Source organism: Eumetopias jubatus, unplaced genomic scaffold (assembly GCF_037043125.1).
Source record: "Eumetopias jubatus isolate StellerSeaLion01/CBP00866 unplaced genomic scaffold, mEumJub1_p1.0 scaffold_2, whole genome shotgun sequence".
In the NCBI taxonomy this organism is placed as follows: Eukaryota; Metazoa; Chordata; class Mammalia; order Carnivora; family Otariidae; genus Eumetopias; species Eumetopias jubatus.
In genome coordinates, this window is record NW_028274808.1 from 167,652,688 (window position 1) to 167,674,032 (window position 21,345).

At 46.3% G+C, this 21,345-nt stretch overlaps 1 pseudogene; it reads left to right on the forward strand.

Moving 5' to 3' along the window:
• The first annotated feature begins 9,409 nt into the window (after positions 1-9,409).
• LOC114197574 (TOM1-like protein 1) overlaps positions 9,410-21,345 on the forward strand; it is a 68,931-nt pseudogene continuing 56,995 nt past the window's right edge.

The window sequence follows — 21,345 nt, forward strand, 5'->3', positions numbered from 1 at the left end:
AATGGAGGAAAGAAGCCTTCCTGCAGGAGGCATCAACGAAGCTGACAATTCAAACAGGAGCAGACATAGCAAATAAGCATATGCAAAAATGCTCAAGATCATTTGTCATTAAGGAAATGCAAATTAAAACCATAATAAGATATCACTACACACCCATCATAATGAATAAAAACCAAAACACTGACAACACCAAATGCTGGTGAGGATGTGGAGCAACAGGAATTCTCTTTCATTGTTGGTGGGAATGCAAAAAGGTACAGCCACTTTGGAAAACAGTTTGCCAATTTCTTACAAAGCTGAACATAGTCCTACTGGATAATCCAGCTATCGCACTCCTTGGTGTTTATCCAAATAAGTGACAGCCACACAAAAATTTGTATACAGATCTTTACAGCAGCTTTTTCCATAAATGTCCAAACTTGGAAGCAACCAAGATGTCCTTCCATATGTGAATGGATAAGCAGACTGTGGTACAGTCTATAATGAAATAAGCTATCAAGCCACGAAGAAACATTCAGGAAACTTAAGTGCAAATCACTAAATGAAAGCAGCCAACATGCAAAGTCTGCATACTGCATGACTCCAGCTAGACGATGTTCTGGTAAAAACAAAACTTACAGAGACAGTATAAAGAGCACGAGTGGCCAGAGGTTCAGGGGGAGAGAAGGAGGGAGGAAAAGATGGAGCATAGGGGATTTTTAGGGCAGTGAAACTATTCTGTGCAATACTGTAATGGTGGGTACATGACATCATACATTTGTCAAAACCTAGAACATGCAACATAAAAGTGAACCCTAATGTAAACTATGGACTTTAGTTAATAATAACGTATCAATATTGGTTGATCAATGGTAACAAATGTACCATGCTAGTATAAGATGTTACTAATGGGTGAAACTGGAGGGGGGTAGAAAGGAAGTCAGTGGAGAACTCTCTGAACTTCCTGTTCGAGTTTTCTGCAAACCCAAACCTCTTCTAAAAAATAAGGTCTATTTTTAAAAACTCAAAAAAAGTAGGAAGAACCCTGGATAGTCTGGAAAAACAAACAAACAAAAACAACTGGAACAGAATTGAGCCATGGAGAGTAAGGCACAATGGAATCAAAGACTATCATAGCAGAGGGCAGTGTAGACGAAGGCTGGGTGTTGAGAGAGAACATTTCACGGTCTCAGAACTGCATACAATGGGGGGGTAGGGGCGTAAATAAAAATGCGGCTCACAGGACATTGTAAGCTGTGTATATTAAATCCATTCAGGCATCTCTAACAGAATATTGCACACTGGGTGGCTTATAAACAGGAATTTATTTTTTACCATTATGAAGGCTAAGTTCAAGATCAAGGTAGCAGCAGATTCGGGGCCTGGTGAAAGCCTGCTTCCTAGTTCATAGAAGACTCTTTTCACTATGTCCTCACATGGTAGAAGGAGACAGCGAACTCTCAGGGGCCTCCCATATAAGGGCATTTTGATATGGTGATTAATAAGAAGAAAACATATTTGTCTTCATCCCAGGTCCTGGCACAGAGTTTGGAAAGCCTTGGAATTTCCTAAGTGACAAAGTCACAGAGGTGTCTTTTGTTATGAGGTGACTTTTAGAAAACCCCTATGTAACCTAAAGGTGGGGGCTGGTCACCAAGGGAACCAACCATGTGGTTAGAGAGTTGGAACTTTTAGTCCCACCCCAACCTCGGGGAAGGGAGAGGGGCTGGAGGTTGAATTAAATCACCAATGGCCAATGATTTAATCAATTGTGCCTAGGTAATGAAGCTTCCATAACAACCCAAAAAGGACAGGGTTCGGAGAGCTTCTGTGTGGCGGAAGACCTGGAGTTTCAGAGAGTGATGAGCTTGGGCAAGAGGGGGGACTCTGCGCCCTTTCCCACAAAGCTTACTCGACTCTTATATCTGTCTGTCCTGGTGTTAACATCCGTTCAAACCAGTGATCTAATAAGGAAAATGTTTCTCTGAGCTCTGTGAGCTATTCTAGCAAATTAATCAGACCCAAGGAAGGAGGGGGTCGTGGGAACCTTGATTTACAACGAGCTGGTCAGAAGTACAGTTAACAACCTGGGCTGACTACTGGTGTCTCGGGGGTCAGGGGCGGGGAGGGAGAGGCAGTCCCTTAAGACTGAACCCTTAACCTGTGGGAACAGATGCTACCTCAGGGTCAGGGTTAGGGTGAGGGTTAGGCGTCAGAATTGAGCTGAATTGCAGGACACCCAGCTGGTGCCGCAGAATTGTTGGGTGTGGGGGAAACACATCTGGTGGCAGGAGTTGTGAGTATGGTGGCAGTGTGAGAGTAAAGGGGACACACACAGGAGGAAGAGGGACATATCTGACAGAGGCACTTAGCCCAGGCACGAGGGCTCCACCCTCGTGGGCTGATCACCTCCAAAGGCCCACTTCTAACCACCATCACCCAGAGATAGGTTTCAACATTTGAATGGGGGGGAGGCACAAACATTCCCTTCCGTCCGTGGCACCATGGTGGGCACTCTTAATGTTATCCTGAGAGCCAGGGGGAGTCACTAGAGGGCTGCAAGTGCGGGAGTGACTCAGCGATTTCTGCCTTGGGAAGCCATTCTTGTCACTTTCTGGAGAGCCATTAGGAGAGGAAAAGAAGGCTGCAAGCAGGGAGGCCCCTATAAGAGGCTGTCGCAGGAGTTCAAGTGTGGGGCACTGGCTACTGTGCTGGTGATCCTTCATTCGAGCCTCCAGCTCCGCACTCTGCACCTGTCTCTGCCCTGCTTTGTGCTCCAGAAGCCTGGCCCCTGACGACTGCTTCTCTGGGGCTCCCTCACCACTGGGCTTCACTTGGGTTTGGCCAAGAGGAGGTGTAACCGGAGACTGGAGGACGGGAGGAGAGGTTGAAGGTTGAAGTATTTACCTCCCCACCCCCCCATCATGGCGCTCCACAGCCCCAGGTCTCTGCCACATCCCCTCCCTGACACAGCAGCCGCCCCCCTCTCTCTCTCTCGGGCTTTGGGAACACAGTGTCCTCCCCTGTCCCCAGCCTAGGAGTGGTACTCACATACTGGTATCCCTGCTCCCTGGGGGCCTCATCGCACTTGTGTGTTCCCCTAGCCTTGACCACACGCCCAGAACAGTCTTTATTCAAACCATCTGGGGCAAATTTAGTTTCCTCCCAGGATCAACTGATACAGTTGCTCTAACTTGGGCAATGACGGTAGGAATAGACAAAAGGAGACAGCTGGAGAGATAATTAGGAGGTGAGCTTGACCACAGAACTTGGACGCACCAGGAAGCCCAGGTAAGAAAAAGTTGTGGGAAAGTGCTGGGTTTTAGCGTAGACCCCTGGGGGGATGGCAATGCCATTTACTACCATTACCTTGGTGTTGCTTCTTGGTGCTGGTGGATTTAGGACAAACCACATTTACAGTGACCATAATTTGAATATTGGTAAAAATTGTTTTTTTGTTTTTGTTTTTGTTTTTTGCTGGCATGGGACAGTCACTTTTAAAACATACAGTTCAATGATTCACTTCACTTAAGAGTAATTCTCCAGGCCCAAAAACATCTGTCCTTGATTAAACAACAGATACCACTTACAGACCATGTCTGTTTTCAAGGGTTTTAAGGCAGTAATTAATCAGGCAAATGAGAAAGCCCAGACCTCATCGTTTTATCCAATTAGGAGAAACCTCTGTAAATGGAGGGCACCAAACTATTTGGTTTTGTTGAAAGGCATTGTGATGAGTGACTGGTTTTATATCTTAGAAAACATCAATATTTACTTTAAAGTAACAGCTAAATTAAAGAAAAACAGAAGTTATTGGTTAACTGTCACAGAATATATGGAGGGTGCTATTGGGTGGCTACTGCAGGGCACCACGAATGAGAAGAGAGACACCCAAGACTTTGTGCTTTCCGCAGCTGGGGACACTCCAAGCTTTCTTTTTGTGGTTTTGCCTTTTGGTCTCCCATTCATCATCTGCCTGTGACGGGCTTGCTTCCGCCTCTACGCCTTTGCCCATAAATGCTAGACTGTCCTTCCTCCATATCCCATCCGTGCCCTTCACTGCCTCAAATATATCATAGCTCCACTACCAATTCCAGGAAATCCTGTCAGATCGCCACTACTGGAACTTTCTGCCTTTACTCAGAAGTGGAAAGAACCATTCTTATGCTTAGCTTGAACTACCAGGATCTTCAGGTAATTAAATTGTTAGAATCCAACAAAGTGAGCTGCGGGCTAATTGTCGCCCTATTTCCCCAATGATTTCCAGAAGGCATCAAAGAGTCACTGAAGTTTGCCCTGGAAGGGGCAGCAGACCACGCAAGGAGGAGACTGAGGCACTCGATGTTTGGTGGCATCGGACCAGAACTCCTCCTTCAGACTCCCGGTCCAAAGTTCCTTCCGTTCCCCTCTCCAATGAGACGTTGGCTGGGTCTGTGCTCTTGGTCATTAACTGACCTCCCTCTCAGCTGCACAGGTCTGTCGTGGAGGAATTTCAGGGAGTAAAATGAAGTAGAAACAAAAAACCTCATTACTACTCGAAATAAAAGTTGTCTGTGCTAGATAGAATAAAACTGCCCTGGAAGAGACAGCTAATCTCCAAAAAAACAAAAACAAAAAAAAGCCACCCACACATATAAACAAAATCTACTTCCTCTCATATTATAAAAGCAGAACATGCTTACTGAGAAGGCTAGAGAAGAAAATTAAAATAACCCATAATCACATCACCCACATTTTACAATATTCCCTTCAAGGGTTTCCCCCCCTTTAAATCCATGCATGACAAAAAAATTTTTAACATCCTATGTAAGAAAAAAAGTAACATTTTAATTTTGAAAATCCTGAACATTAAAAATAACACTATGCTATACTCAAAAAGTTATAAAATAGAATAATGGAAAAGAAAGATAACATCTCAATGCGAGGGACATAGGCAAATTGGTTTTTCACAGAGGAAGAGAGAGAAGGTGCTGGCTTCTTTGTGGTTATGCATATGGGATTCTGTAAAAGTGTCCTCGAAGCACTGGGATGGTCCTTCCGGTGCCCCATGCACCTGGGCCATGTCTAGTCATTGCTTTGCACATTCCCAGGGCCTCTGGATCTTCCGGAAAGCAGCCAGCGACTTCAGCCAACAGGCAGTCAACGGCCTTCTCCAATGCCCAGTGCCAATCACCCACTCCGGGGTCTCTTTCCAGTGCCCTGTAGACCTCAGCCTGATCAGAGGAAAGGACAGGCTCAACATGAGGTGAAAGGGGGGCTGGTTTGCTTAAGGGGATTTCCCTGTTCTCATCACTAAAAGTATGAATGAAGAAAGAGGCTGCCAAGCCAATCATCCATAACACTAAAAACACACCCCTAGACTGAGTTCTAAGCATGGGCCAGGTCCTGGGCAAGTAGAGAGTGTCCCCGGGCTGGGGGAAGAGATTAACAGGGATGGCCAGATCTCAGTGAGTTTGCGGTTCACAGGCTTATGCCGGAATTCAGCTTCTCCCCATTCCAGGGAACCCAAGTGTAGAGGGAGGAGTCTCACCTGTGCTCAGGAAACACACCAGTGTCTCTGTTGAGAAGGTAATTGGGATGACGGCCAAGAGCATTGGCTCTGGCATCTAAAGGCCTGGATTCAAATCCTGGATCTGCCAGCCACTCTGTCACACTGGGGGAAGTTACTTAATCCTTCTTTGCCTCCGTTTCCCACTGGAAAATGAGGAAGATGGACGTACTAATGGTTGTTCATTTGCAAAGATACATGCACCCCATGTGTATTGCAGCATTATTTATAATAGCCAAATTATGAAAGCAACCCAGGTGTCCATCGATAGATAAATGGATAAAGAAGATGTGTGTGTGTGTGTGTGTGTGTGTGTGTGTGTGTGTGTGTGTGTGTGTGATGGAATATCACCCAGCCATAAAAAAGAATGAAATCTTGTCATTTGCAACACATGAATGGATCTAGAGAGTATAATGCTAATAAGTCAGCCAAAGAAAGACAAATAACCAATGGTGATTAACATAACAATAAAAAATAAAAAAATAAATAAATAAAAAGAAAGACAAATAACCAGATGATTTCACTCATACATGGACTTTAAGAAAAAAACAAATGAACAAAGAAAAAAAAGAGACAACAAAACAGACTCTTAATTTTGGAGAACAAACTGATGGTTACCAGAGGGGAGGTGGGGGGATGGGGAAATATGTAGATGATTAAGAATACACTTATCTTGATGAGCACTGAGACGTGTAGAATTGTTGGATCACGATATTGTACACCTGAAACAAATATAACACTATGCTAATTATACTGGAATTTTTTTTTAAGATTTTATTTATTTAGGGCACCTGGGTGGCTCAGTCAGTTGGGTGTCAATCTTCCGCCCGGGTTGTGATCTTGGGGTCCTGGGATCGATTCCTGCGTCAGGCTCCCTGCTCATCAGGGAACCTGCTTCTCCCTCTCCTCCCCGTTCGTGCTCACTCTCTCTCTTAAGGAAATAAATTTTTTAAAAAAGATTTTATTTATTTATTTGACAGAGAGAGAGAGAGAGAGCGAACAAGCAAGGGGAGTGGCAGGCAGAGGCAGAGGGAGAAGCAGGCTCCCCACTGAGCAGGGAGCCCGATGCGGGGCTCGATCCCAGGGTCCTCGGATCATGACCTGAGCTGAAAGCAGACGCTTAACTGACTGAGCCACCCAGGCGCCCCTAATTATACTGGAATCTTAAAAAAAGCACCACTGGTTATTGTCACATGGTTGTTGTGACCGTTAAAAGTAATGACGTATGTAAAGTGTTGGCAGGGTCCCTGGAGCCTATGATTTCTAGCTATTACAGTAATTAAAGGGCACTCCTCCACACACACACACACACACACACACACACACACACACACACACACACACACACACACACACAGTCCACGTTCCCCTCCCTGCCAGTACACATACTCACCAATGACTCTGAGCTTCACAAGGACACTGATCTGCCAGGCTCAGCCCTCTTCCAGCAGGAACCCGGGGATGCAGGGCAGAATGCCTCAGCATTGGGAGGTAGATTGGGAGATATTTTCCTGGACCCTAAAACAGCTCTTCCTGTGCCCAGAGTTACATAATGTCTTCCACGCACACAGGTCCTTCGCCTGTTTGCTCTCTTTCTACTGAATCTCAAACCAGTGGGCACAAGGCCCTGGCTCATATGGCTCCTCTGAGTAGCTCTCAGAGCACTTCTTGTGAATTAGACAAGACAGCCCTCCCCGGAACCAGTGCAGCCCCAAGGCCAGGCAGGGATCTCCACCCCACTCGCCCTTTTCCAGCCCTATTTATGTGAACACCTGTGCGCTGTGACTGAAGAGGGGGACGGGGACCACCCAAAGGGGACCACCATCCCCTTCATTCTTCTCCTCTCTCCTCCCCTCACCAGCACCCTACCCCAAACTCCTCCTCCTCTCTCCCTGAACCCCCTCCTGAAACAACATCAACAACAGAAAGCCTTAATCCATATCAGCTCAGGCAGATGCAGAGAGGTGGGTGGGAGTAGGGAATACCCCCTACACAGTAGCATTATCTAGTCTGTCAGCTAACACCCCGCCAGGACACCCCATTAATATATATAATCCACCTGGCACCCTTCTGAGCAACTTTTATTATTATTTCCATTTTACAGATGAAGAAACTAAAGGCCAGAGAGGTTAAGTGACCAACCAAATGTCACACAGTGGTAAGTAGCAGGAAATATCACACCCAGGCATGTTTTACTGCGACATTTGTTTACAACTACTGGTCAGGTACCTCTTAGCTAATATGATCCAACTTCCCAGTGGTTAAAACAAGAGCTACTCAAAAACAAATATTAAGATGTAATCAGATATTATCAAAGCATAGTTATACAAAGAATTCTGTGAAGTAAATATGATGAATCAATATATTTATCAAAAACGATCAAAGTGTAATTAGGATGGGTAATTAAATCAATCAAGTATTAATATGCATTAGCATTTTCAACATCTAATTATAGAGCACATAGGCAAAATATAGTGGCAATGGAGGTTAAAAACAGTCCCTCTTCAAAGTTCCATCTAAAATTCCAACATTATTAGGGCACCTGGGTGGCTCAGTCTGTTGAGTGGCCGACTCTTGGTTTTGGCTCAGATCATGACCTCGGGGTCATGAGATCAAGCCCCGTGTCGGGCCAAGCCCTGTGTTGGGCTCGCGCTCAGTGCTTAAGATTCTCTCTCTCCCTCTCCCTCTGCCCCGCCCCCACGCTTTAAATAAATAAATAAATAAATAATCTTTAAAAAATAAAAATAACCCAACATTCTTATCCGACCAGAGCCAAATCCAAACTTTAATGAACCTTATGGATAATGGTCAGGAAACTTCCCTGGTCCCACATAGACCCCTCTAATTAGGATGTCCGTATAATTTATCCTTTAAATTTTAGAGTGAAAGAGGCTTTTATCAATGATTAACATTAGGGCAAAAAAAATTCATTAACGTTAGGGCAATAGGTCCCAGGCAAACACAGTTGTATGGACACCTTACCTGCAATCAGCTTTGTTCCCTTCCATTTAACTCAATTCAACCTAAATTTTCAAAAATAATTTAGCCCATATTTTCTTGCAGAACTGATGCTAGATATTGGAAATATAGTGGTCAGCAAAACCATTACCTACCCTGATATTTTCTACTGGGTCAGACAGGTAGATATTAGGAAATTAAACCACAGTGCCATCAGCTCTACAGAGGGACAAAATAGAATGCTATGGAAGCAGTGATAGAAAGCGTGGTTGCAGAGATCTATGGCCTGCATAACACAGTGGCTTGAAATGACAACCATTTATTATAGCTTATGGTTTTGTGGGTCACCCATGCAGACAGGGGTCCGTTGCACAACTGTTAATCACAGCGTCAGTGAAGGTCACTCACGGGGACACATTTGGTGCGTGGCTGGTCTGGAGGGTACACGACAGCCCAGTCACATGTCTGGTACTCTGGCAGAGCTGGCTAGAAGGCTGGGCCCAGCCGAGCCTGTCCAGGGAAGCACCTACCCGTGGCTTCTCGGCACGGAGGCCTTGGGTCCTTGGCTTCTCACACGGCAGCTCGGGGCTCCGAGAGCAAGTGTTCCAGCAAATAAGATGGGAGTCGCATGACCTTTTATGACCCAGTTTTAGAAGCCACACAATTTCACTTCTACCATATTCTAGCAGTTGAAGCAGTCAGAAGAGCACCCAAACTCCCCTGGGAGGTGACACAGTCCCCACCTCTCTGTGGGATAAGTGCCAAAAACTCGGCAGCCTTAGGTTTAAATCGCCTCAAGAGCCAAAGACAGTCTTTGAGGACCAGGGAAGGCTTGTTTAGCTGAAGGGTGAGTAGGAATCCGCTCAAAGGGAGAAGAGCAGGGGATGAGAGGAGTTTTGTAAAGGCCCTGAGATGAAAGGCGGCATGGGTCAGTCAGGGAAGCGAAGGCGGTGGAGCGCGAGTGTAAGGAGAATGAGCAAAGAGTTTGCACTAAAACAGATGCACGCCGGATGGCGAGAGTGAGTTCAGAATCTGGGACGTGAAAGGCGTTTCATAAATGGAAGTGAATGGACGAGTGAATGGAATATGCTCATCACAGGGAAGAGTGGGGCGATGGTCGGGTCTCACCACTGCTGGGTGTGTTGCAGGGGACACGGGAACAGTCCCCACTGAGGACACAACACGCCATCAGAGCAGAGCTGGATGTGGGCAAAACCACCAGATGAACATACAACTCCACCTCCTTGCCCTGGGTGACCTTCTCATTGGTGAGGAAGGAAACACCAGCTCTTCCTGGCCACCTGTTGATCCCCTTACAACACACGATCCTGAGCCCCTCTCGCTATCCCTCACCCCAGCAGAGGGGACCCCTGAAACGTCGTCAGGCTGTGAGGCCCACCACTGGCCTTGCTCTTCCCTACCCTTCTCCTCCCTCCTTCCTTCCCTTTCTCCACCCTGCCTTCTTCCTTCCAAGCTCCTGTCCTGACTGCCTCCTATCAGGCAAACTATCCCGAATTTGTAGTGCTAACCTAATTAACATAAGTCCATTTCCCAATAGCTATTTGTGAAGCCGTCACTGGCAGGTATAACCCCGAGCTAGGTCTCAAATACGTCATGTGCACACCACCTCAACGATGTTTCCCGTGTCCGTGCACCCCCAGAATATGTTTCCTTTAAATTGACTCATTCCGGGGGTGCCTGGGTGGCTCAGTCAGTGAAGCGTCTGCCTTTGGCTCAGGTCATGGTCTCTCGGTCCTGGAATCGAGCCCTGTGGCCCAGCAGAGAGTCTGCTTCTCCCGCTCCCCCCCGCCCCTCCCCCCCTTGTGCTCCCTCTGTCAAATAAATAAAATCTTTAAAATCAATCATTCTTTAACTTAGACTTAGTTTTAGCCTCATCCTAAACAGACACATCAGTGAAACCATGAAGTTGATGTGCCTGTGGTAGTTTTTCCTTATTACACATGAAAATAAATATATTTATAAAACTCAGAATACTATAAAGTAAATATATCCAAAGACAAACATTTGTTAGCATGCTACTTAAAACCACCTCACTTGCCACAGACGACACGGATAGCACACTTTGAGAAAGGCTGCTAACAGAGAGATCTTCTTGAGCGGTAGAAGGCACTGGCTGTGGTGTCACACAGCATTCTATGAGGTGAGAGATCAAGGGAGAAGATTTCACCACAAGTGGACAGATGGAAACAAGGCAGACAATAATCAAATCCCAAAGTGTGTGGCCCTGGCAGGAAAAAAGAGGAGAGGTCAGGGACACGGGGAAGCTGGTGGGGCACAGAAGGGCCACCTGGTGAGGAAAGATGGATCCACGCTGAATCCCTGATCTGGAGGTGGTAGTTAAGATCCCTCAAAGGCTCCCAGAGCTACAGGACACACGGTGAACTTCGCCACACACCTGCCCCCATGATTGGCCTCCTTCCGTCCTTGTGTTCTAAAGCCCAGAAGTCTCCCGAACTGATTGTTGTTCTTCGAACACACCATGGGCTCTCCCTCCCCAGTATGTCTGCCATGCTGCTCCCTCCGCCTAGAGACCTCACCTTTACTTCTGCCTTTGGGGCAATTTCTATCCAGTCTTTTAAACTCAGTTTAAATATCCCCCCTCCTCTTCTCTCATGACTGCTTGATCAATTTTACAGCACCCTCATGCAAATTAGAAGTTTTCCTTCCTCTGACAACCACAGTCCAGCGGATGGAGGGCCACAGTACTTGGTGAGCAAATGGCAGCTTGTATGGATAAAAATGCAACTCTTCTCCCGGTGTATGCAGCCCTGCACCAGAGCCCATAGGCTGGATCTCTGTCTCCCTGACCTGGCACCCTTGTGCAGTGCACACCCTGCACAACATACACGGCAGACCTGCCTTCTCCCCACCACACAACTCGGGCAGAATTCGCTGCATTCCATCTTGGTGGCTATTGATTTATTCATATCCCCAAACAGACAGTCAACAACTGAAGGCAGGAAGAGCCTCATCTATCTTTGCATCTGGGGCGACTAAGAGAACGCCTATAATGTGGAACAGAATAAATATCTGCTGTGTATATAATTAATGACCAATCAACAAATACATGTAATACATGTTGGAATGATTCAGAAAGCAGTCAGTGTTGGGAAACTTTGAGAAAAGGGAATGAATTTGAAATCGGAGTTTTAACTTCGTGCCGGCCCACATTGCCCAATACATAAATTGTACTAACTTGTGAGATAGCGTGAGCAGAAAAAAAACCTGCAAGTGGCCACAGACCACAGTGAACAAAGACAAAACAGTCAGACAGAGAAATGGCCCGCCCCTCCTTCTCCAAAGATTATCCAGTTGTTTGAGTCAGGGATCACACCTGCCTCATTCCATGCTGCACCCCTATAACTCGTAAATAATACTTGTTCAACAAATTACTGATGGAACACATAAGTTAAACACACACTGCTTGCCTATTGCATTATACAACTGAAATAATGATGGCTGGATGGATCTGGGTTTAGTACACCCAACACCGTGATTAGAGCTAAGTTTATATACAGTGATTCAGGTATTTTTTACAAAAACTATTTTGTTGCTAGAACTGTTCACATCACGATCTTTAGCCCCATTCCTGTTACCTGTAAAAGAGAAGGTTAAACTTGCAAATTAAAGATGACTCGATCTCTTCTAATTTAAAACAGACATTTTGGTCTAAATCTGTCTTCTCCGAATAAATGTTCACTTGATTCAAAAATCGAATTTCCTCCAGGGCCATTTCCCTCCTCCAAGAGGTCCCTCGTGAGTGCCCGGGGAAGCTCATATAGACCCTGTCCCCCACAGCCCCTGCTGGCCCCCGCTGTCGTGTGGCCAGTCGGCTCTGCCTCTGTGGGTCCCACTTGGGTTTTCACGGAGGCGGAGCAAGTCCCACCTGGCATCTTGAGCACCATGTGACCCCCACGGCCGCGGGTGCATTCTGACTCCACTATTCTTTTAGAATAGAGAGAGCGAGCACAAGCAGGGGGAGCGGCCGGCAGAGGGAGAAGCAGGCGCTTCCCGCCGAGCAGGGAGCCCGATGTGGGGCTCGATCCCAGGACCCTGGGATCCTGACCTGAGCCGAAGGCAGACGCTTAGGTGACTGAGCCACCCAGGTGCCCCTGACTCCTCTTTTCATTCTTCCCTCTGCCCCAGCTTCCAAGGCCTTACAGACAGCCCGGACATTTCCCCTGGCTTCTCAGCCATCTTCAGATCCTTTGCTTTACTGAACTATTTCAAATGGTTCCATGAGGCTCCAGCTCCGTGCTAAACACAGCACTTCCCTAAGGATCTGGCAATTTCTGTGTTGTCCCTGAAATACAAGGGATAAGCCCTGCTAAGGTGGGACCCCATATTCCTCTCTGGACTTTACACCCCTTGCCTCTTCCTTGACCCTCTCCTGGGGAAGGGAGCCAGGACCCCCACTGTGATCTCAAACTTCTCCCTCACTTTTCTCAAGTCCCTCATCTGCCCCCTGCCCCCAGATGCTGGTAAGGGTTTTCCTTACAGCATATCCTGAGTAGTCTCTGTCTATGATTGAACATAAAACTCTGTTCAGGGCACCAATTCCAACGCATTCCCCGTTCTGTTCTTGACATGTAAAAAGAGCTGTTGGAATTGACAAATCCTTTGTTTCTCTCACCAAAGGCTGCCTTTCAAGACTATTCTTTCATTTTGAAATTTAAGACCCTGTTTTAAAGTCAAAGCTGAACACTGATTCTTTATTTTTGGATTCCTGCTACGGTGCTTCTGGGGAAGGTCCCGTGCAAGGGGTGAGGCGAAGACAAGCACATTCATATATTTCGACAGGTAGAATCTCTGTTACACTAGCAAATTTGACTACCAAACCATAAAACTTTCATAATTCACTGCCTCTTGCAACCCTTGCCTGAAGGGTGAAAGGTGAGGTGACCCTAAACCGCTGTTCAGATATTTTTGGACCCAATCCCTTTCCAGCCAGCTTCTACTAAATGGTCAATGACTAATCAGAGGTTCTCATGAATATGAACCAAAAACACGGAGAGGAGAGCCAGACCGCAGTAGACGCTGGTCCCCTGAAGTCATGTAGAGTCAGGGCCAAAGTCAGCATCACGGCAAGATAAAGCTACCGGCAACTGCCCCAGAACTAAAAGGCGGTGGAGGAAGGATGGAACATATGCACCAAGAGAAGAAAAATCCAAAGACCATGTGGTCATCGGGGGAGTGAGATATGGCCTGAATGCCTCTTCAGTAATTTTCCAGGTCCCTAAGGCTGTATTTCTTGATTTTGGTTTTCAAGAGATCCTTTGCTCCATATTTTTTTTCTAAAGATTTTATTATGTATTTGACAGAGAGAGAGGGAGAGAGAGAGCACAAGGGAGAGCGGGAGAGGGAGAAGCAGGCTCCCCAATGAGCAGGGAGAGCCCAATGCAGGGAGAGCCTGATGAGAGCCTGACCCAAGGACCCTGGGATCATGACCTGAGTCGAAATCAAGCGTTGGACATTCAATTGACTGAGCCAGCCAGGTGCCCCTAGACATGAATATTTAGATAGCACTCCCAGGCATCCTCAAGGAAACCCTTTCAGCTTCTGAGGGCAAACCCTATGTCTACAGGGTTAAGGATAGAACCGAATGCAAGGTAACATAAGAAAGGGCATCCAACCCCATCTTCAAGAGTTAGGTAAGGCTTCTTAGAAGAGGAAACACCTACGGTGAGACCTAAAGCATGAAAAACACCAGCCACGAAAAGGAGTCTGTGGAGGGTACGTTCCAGGTGATAGCACGGGCCCGGGAGTGAGAGCGCAGATGCCCTGGAGGACTACAGGTCATTCGGGAGGGAGGGAGGAAGGGCCGAGCTTGTAGGACAGACACATCATGAAGAGCCTTGTAAATGGTGTGCGCTAAAGAGTTTGGGTTTTTACAGGAAGGCAACATGGAGCCTCTGACGAATTTTAGGCAGAAAAGAAAACTGTGGCCTGATACACATTTATTTATTTATTTTTATTTTTTTCAGTTAGCCAGCATACAATACATCATTAGTTTTGTTTTGGTTTGGTTTCTTTTGGGGGGGGGGAATCAGACGGGGAGACAAACATCATTAGTTTTTGAGGTAGAGCTCAACGATTCACTAGTTGTGTATATAACACCCAGTGCTCATCACAACACGTGCCCTCCTTAATACCCGTCACCCTGTTACCCCATCCCGCTACCCCCCAATCCCTTCTGTAACCCTGTTTGTTTCGCCAGAGTCCAGAGTCTCTCATGATTTGTCTCCCTCTCCGATTTCTTCCCATATACATTTTTTCTGGGAGGGACATGACTAGAAGCAGGGAAACAGTTACACCATTCACCATGCTGGAGTCACACGGACTCATTTTTACGTGCTCCTCACTTCAGAATTCCCAAATTCCTGGCTCACAGACTCTAAGGGTGGAAAAGACCCTCTAAAATCATCCAGACTAGCACTTCCTTTGCAAATTATACTGCAGACCAACAAGGACTCAACCCTCTCCTTGCCCCCAAGTGGGAAGGGGAGGACGGGGCAGGACAGAGGGGCTGAGCAGGACACTGTCACTGAGCAGCTGAGAGACGGAGCAGGTCTTGGGAAGCAACCTTCTTCTGGTCCATCCACCCACCCAGCCAGTGATTGACTTCTCTCTACGCTGATCTGATCCAAGTTAAACACATGCTTTTCCAAAACAGGGAGAAATGTGTACCCAGAATGTGCTTCAACAACTCAAAAGCCAATTACGGTCCATCTAATCTAACCAAAGCTGATTTCCTCAGGTGGCCGAATGAGAGGTCAAATGGCCATTCCTGAAGATTTCCACAGAGCTCCGCCAAAACATGAAGTTCCTGGCATGTCCCCAGGGCCAACAGCTCAACTGCTGCAGAGTCAAGCAGTTGAATCCTTTAATTTCCCTTCCTCTCCTGATAATTATAAATATGACACAGCAGTGAACTACAGCAAACTCCCCTAAGAGGTGAGGGTTCACTATTATTCACAAAAGAAAAAAAGGAAATCCTCCATATTTTACTCTCCCACATGTGCATCATTTTCACTGATGCTGATCCAAAACAGACAAAGAGGTATTATTTGCTGATGAAAAAAAATCTACATATCCATATTCATCTGTTTATATAAATAGATTTTGCTCCCATGCCGAGAGTGGGCCATTTCTGACAAACTGCGCTTGTGTGAGTTCGGCTCATGGAGAAGCTGTGAGTGCCCTCTAGAGGGATTTTGTCTCTATTGCATGTACATCAAAGCTGCTCTTGTACAAAGGAAGTTTTGGAGAAAGCATCAATTTCTTGGGATATACATGCAAAGTTTAGGTCCATTTTCGGTTTCTCTTTTTATGCATGTGGTTTAGAACTCAGGGCCAAAGCCGGTGCTATGATCAGAGTAAAAGCTGGACGGGCTGAAGTTTAGAGAGCATGATTAACCGTTGGAAAGATGCTTCTCCCTCTGCTAGGGTGATCCCAGAGCTGAGGCCAGGCCAAACCCGGGTGGAGGAATTCAACCAGAAATCCACAGATCCTTGGTGTGTACTGTCCTCATTCCCCTGCCGGCGAGAACCCTTATCACCCAGAAGGTGAATCTCTACAACCCCTACACGACCCACAGCCTCACGGTCCTTACTCTGAGGTCAAACTAACCTTGGCAGGGGACCAATCAACACCAACCGGGCCACTAGCACCCCGCATGACTCTGGGCAAGTACTGTCACTTCTTAAAACAAACACTGAGGAAATCCTGGAAGTGTTGCCTTGAACAGCTATGGGGGTAGGAGTCATACACCAATAAAATCTTGATATAAATGCCCTTGGAACTCTTTCTTCTTCTTGAATATAATGCTGAGGATTGAGAACGATTGGGTAACACCAAAGTGTAAAAGTTCACTTCAAAAAGATGAATAACTCATATGTGAGAAGCCCTAATGTATGGTGTGACTAGATACCATGTGTTATCTTGAAGTCATTCGTGTCATCATGGGAAAAAATGTTATTTTTTACTTATAGAGAATGCCCTTTTCTGTGTAGCACACTGAAAATATTTGAAGAGAGATCCCTAGTGATTCACCTTAATAAAATACTGAGTAAAATCTCATTAAATTGAGGGGAAATGATGTGGGGAAAATGAACCTCGAGTTGACTTGGTTTGAATTGTGCAATATATAAAAAATAATAACATGAGACATCTAGATAATTCAGAGATAGCAGCTGCTTCAGATTGTGTCCAATCCTAGATCTGGGGATGCTGCTTTCTCTTGGTGTGGTGAAATGAGCGGTTTGGGGAGCCAGAAAACTCTGGGTTCGATGCTGCTTGTGGGTCCAGATCCCAGTCCACAAACAGCAAACGGTAACCTTTATTTAGTTTTCCTCATTCAGCTTCATTTCTGTAATGAGCCCCCCTTTCCACCAGGGGGCAGAAACATGATCTGAGTCAATTATGGTTCTTTTCTTGTTTCTCCCAGGTGGCACCTGCAAGCCTGGCAGCCTGTAGCCTTGATCGTTACCTCTACTCTCTGGCACAGCCCCTGAGACCTCCCGTTCCTAGCAGTTTTCAGCTGCATCACTCTTCACATGCAGCATCCACTTCAGTGCCAAGCATCCTCCATATTCCCCAAGTCTCCCTCCTCTGGTCTAACCCTGTGGGGCCTGTGCCTCTCCTGAGTGTGGGGGCCCACTCCGCTGCTGAGTGTGGGGGAATCCGGTGAGGCTGCCCCAGGCCCAGCTGGCTGCCAAGCATACCGCAGCCATGCTCCTCAGGGTCTCATCCCCACCAAAGAGGGGCTCACAGATGGCTCTGCACTTGGACCCCGCCCCCAAAACTAGCTAGCTGGACTCTTATTTTCCCCAGCTCCTGACCCCCAGCCCAGCTGGAAGATGAGGCATGAGATCCTTCTTCTCCGAGCCCCCACCCCACCCCGTGTCTCCTCACTTCCTCTTCTCCAACTCTCCCCATCCCAACCGCAAAGGTGAATTTATATGTCCACCTGCCTGGGCTAAGGGATGCCCAGCCAGCTGGTAAAACATTATTCCAGGGTGTGTTCCATGAGAATGTCTCCTGAAGAGATCAGCATTGAAATAAGTGGACTGAGTAGAGAAGGTTGCCCTCCCCAATGAAAGTGGACATTATCCAATCCGTCAAAGGCCTAAATAGAACAAACAGGTGAAGGAAGAATGAATTTGCTCTCTCTGTTTGAGCTGAGACATCCATCTTCTTCGGCCCTTGGACATTAGAGCTACTGGTTCTTGGGCCTTCAGACTCAGACTCGGAACTTATACCATTGGCTACCCTGGTTTTCAGGCCTCAAGGCCTGGACTTGAGGTGGACTGGAGCTGCATCACTGGCTGTGTTGGGCCTCCATCTTGCAGACTGCAAATCATGGGACTTCTCAGCCTCCATAATCACATGAACCGACTCCTATAATAGTTCTCTATCTGTATATCTCTCTATATATCCTATTGGTTCTATTTCTCTGGAGACCCCTGACTAATTCACCAACCCAGAGAATCTCCATCTAGCCTGGAGGACTGCGGTAAGGGCTTCACCTTGCCCTGAGTCATCAGGTTTTTCTACACTGAGATGCCCATACAGTTTCTAGAACCATCCTTTCCTGAGACCCTGGATGTCCATCATGCCAAGAACGGAGGGAAGGGTCAAGAGTAATAAGACATGCGGAGGGGAAAAGAGTATGTTGCCGCTCCCCAACTTACTGTGGACCGTAGGCAAGCTCCTTATTCTCTCTGAGCCTCAGTTTCATCAATCAAAATAGAAAATGGTGTCTCTCACATAAGGTCATGAGAAGGTAGACATTACAGTTCTAGTTCAGCACACTAACCTCACCCCCCATCCCTGCTCAATTAGCACATCTGGAGAGCAAAGAGTGTAGAGGTCAGAGTGTCCACAGCAACTGCTTTCCAATAAAGAGAAAAGGCAGGAGGAAAAGAACACAGCCACGCCCAAGGGACAACATGGCGGGCAGAGGAAACTTGGGAAATGAACACTGGGAGAAAGAGGAGCCTGGCCCACGAAGAGAAAAGGCAAGAACAAAGGTGCAGAATGACCAGCCCCACCGAGGGCTGTTCCAGCCACACACATAACACGCATCATTCAGGAAAGTGGCTCCAGATGCCTGCTCAGCCAGACCCACCCGGCCAGAATACGCGGCAGCGGTCACAGGGGCAGGGTTTAGAAGGCAGATGGTGGCCCCACCGCCCAACACGCCTGGTCTTGAAGTCCCATTTCTGCCACCTGCTGGGCAAAGTCCTGAAATGAGACACCTCTGATTCTCAACTCTTCTCCAACTGACCACATTCATGAAACTCTGACATCCGTTCACCATGTCCCTACCCAAACTCGCTTCATTTTAAAATGACACTTCTTGGATTTCATATATCTTTAGCAACACTATCTCATCCAGCCAATTAGATGATAATTAAAGAATTTCCCAAAGCTCTGGTTCCTTGACGTCAGAAAGCCGTTTGCTTTTCTCTGACACATCTATTAGTCTATTATTTCCATTTAGCCTATTTGTACACAGCCCTCTACTGCTCCAGACTCTCAAATTACTGATTTTTATGCTTCTTCCTTAGCACTTAATGCAGTTCATAAATTTCACTCTAAAAGTTTAGGCATAAATCACATTAAAAGCCCAAGTTGCTAAAGAAAACTAGCAGCAAATCAAGCTTAGAATATCAAGCCACCAGCATCAATTCTACATTCACACACTTTGAATTAAGGGTCCCCCCCATTATTTAGAATGCAATTTAAACTTTTCTTACAACTTTCCCTGACTTTACATCAGGCCCCAAACTAAAAAAAAAAAAAAAAAAAAATCAATTTTTTTTTGTTTTTGTTATTCAATACCAAAATTTCTGAGGTGAATGCATTTGCATAAATGCATTCACCTCAGGAGAGACACAAACAAATGAAAAAGGATGCCCCTGAGAAACCATTATTCACTTCCAGCCAAGGTGAAAGGTTCTAAGTTCAAAGTGTTCTGGAAGAAAGAGAGAGAGAGAGAGATCACTCGATCTGATGCCCTATCTGTGATTTAGGCTGTCAGTAGCATTTGAGGTGACATGTGGCTGACAAAAGGCAAAGCCAAGTCATCAGTGCCTGACAAACCCCTCACTGACAAAGGCCTAGACTTCAACCTTAACCAAACTGCCCCAGTTACACTGCATGGGAGTAATTTGGTCACGTCTTTTGGAAATAGATGAACAAGCTTCAGGGAGCTATTCTATGTGAAGATATTTTTCTTTATTGGTAAATATATTCCACCTGTGAGATGCAGAGCATTCAAATTAAACGTCGGTGACCATTCTGGGACTCCCTTTAAAAGGCAGAGAATTTCTCTTGAACAACATAATAATAATCGGCACTTTTCATCCTCTAAGCAATTTTTGCACATTAAATAATCAATCTGTCCAACATCTGTGTGAGGTGGATGAATAAGGATCATTATTTCCACTGGGGAGAGAGAAATGATGAAAAAAGTTGAGAGCCTGGGGCTCAGCTGAGGTCAAGAGAATCCTAGACTGAAAATCAGGAGATTCCTACTTCAACACGGGTCCCGCTTTGGGACTTTTGGCAAGAGAAGAGAGGCTGCGGGACCAGTTAGGAGGATATTATGATATTCCAGGTGAGACTTCTGCCGTCCATACTTTGGGGAGAGGGGTAGAAATTAAAAAGAGAAGCCAGAACACTATGGGAGACCATCAGACCCTACCAAGGAAAGAGTCATTTATTAATTCATTCATGGCTTCGTTACTTGATTCGTTCACTTAGCACCCTGCCGAAGACGTGTCGGCCGAACAATGGAATTTATCCATTTACCGTGTGTTGGGTGGCTGCCAGCGACTGTATAAGGTTTGGGAGACACTAAATGGAAAAGACACAAGCCCCAATCTTAATTTCCTAATGTATGGCGTGGAGACACAAAGTGCTGACCTCTCTCCATCACAGAGATCACTAACTTCCATCAATGCCATTCCTCAGGCCTCTCCGCAGACCATGCCATCCTCCTCTTATGGCTGCCCCTGCAGTTGCCCTTGCTCTGGTCCTCATCATCTCTGGCTACAGGTCTCTGTCCTCAGAAACCGCTTCTGTTTTGTTTCTGGAGTGCTTTTTGAAACTTCTAAGGTGATGCTAACACTCTCTTGCTTAAAGGCGTTCAGTTCTGGTCCATGTCTTCCAGAATAAATTCCAAATAAGGCCGTCCCCATTCAGGCTGATACCTCTTTCTCCAGTCTCATTGTCCCTTGCGCCTTACATTTGAGCAATACGAAAAACTTTCAGTTCCCTGAACACAATATCATGGGGTTTTTTGTTTGTTTGGGCTTTTTGGTCTATCTGACTTTGCCTAAAATGCCCTCCACTTGATCTCTCTACCTGGCCTCTCTGCTGAGCCATCATCCTGCAGTTTTTCCTTGGTCCTGCTTCCCTTCTCGGAATTCCCTGACCTTCTCTGACAGAGTTCACCATTCTCCTCTGTGTGACCGCATTACCTTATCCCCACCCCTCCTGAAATTATGGGTGTCCCTTATTATCTGAGGACTCATCGCATGAACGTTTGCTGTAGTGAATTGCAAAAATTGCCACCCAACAGTCTCTATCCAAATCAGAAACCCATCATAATAAATCTGCCTACGTAGGTTGCATGCAAATGCGGGCAAGAGGGAGTAGAGTGCCCTGTGGTCACATGTCAGCTGTTCTCCCAAAAGGACCTTATTGCAAGCTTCCGTTGTTCTGTATTGTCTATTATTGTTTTCACATATCTCACAACCTTTAAGAAAAAAATGTCACCAAAGATGTATTAGAGAAAGCAGATAAATGTAATATGCCTGGGAAAGTCCAC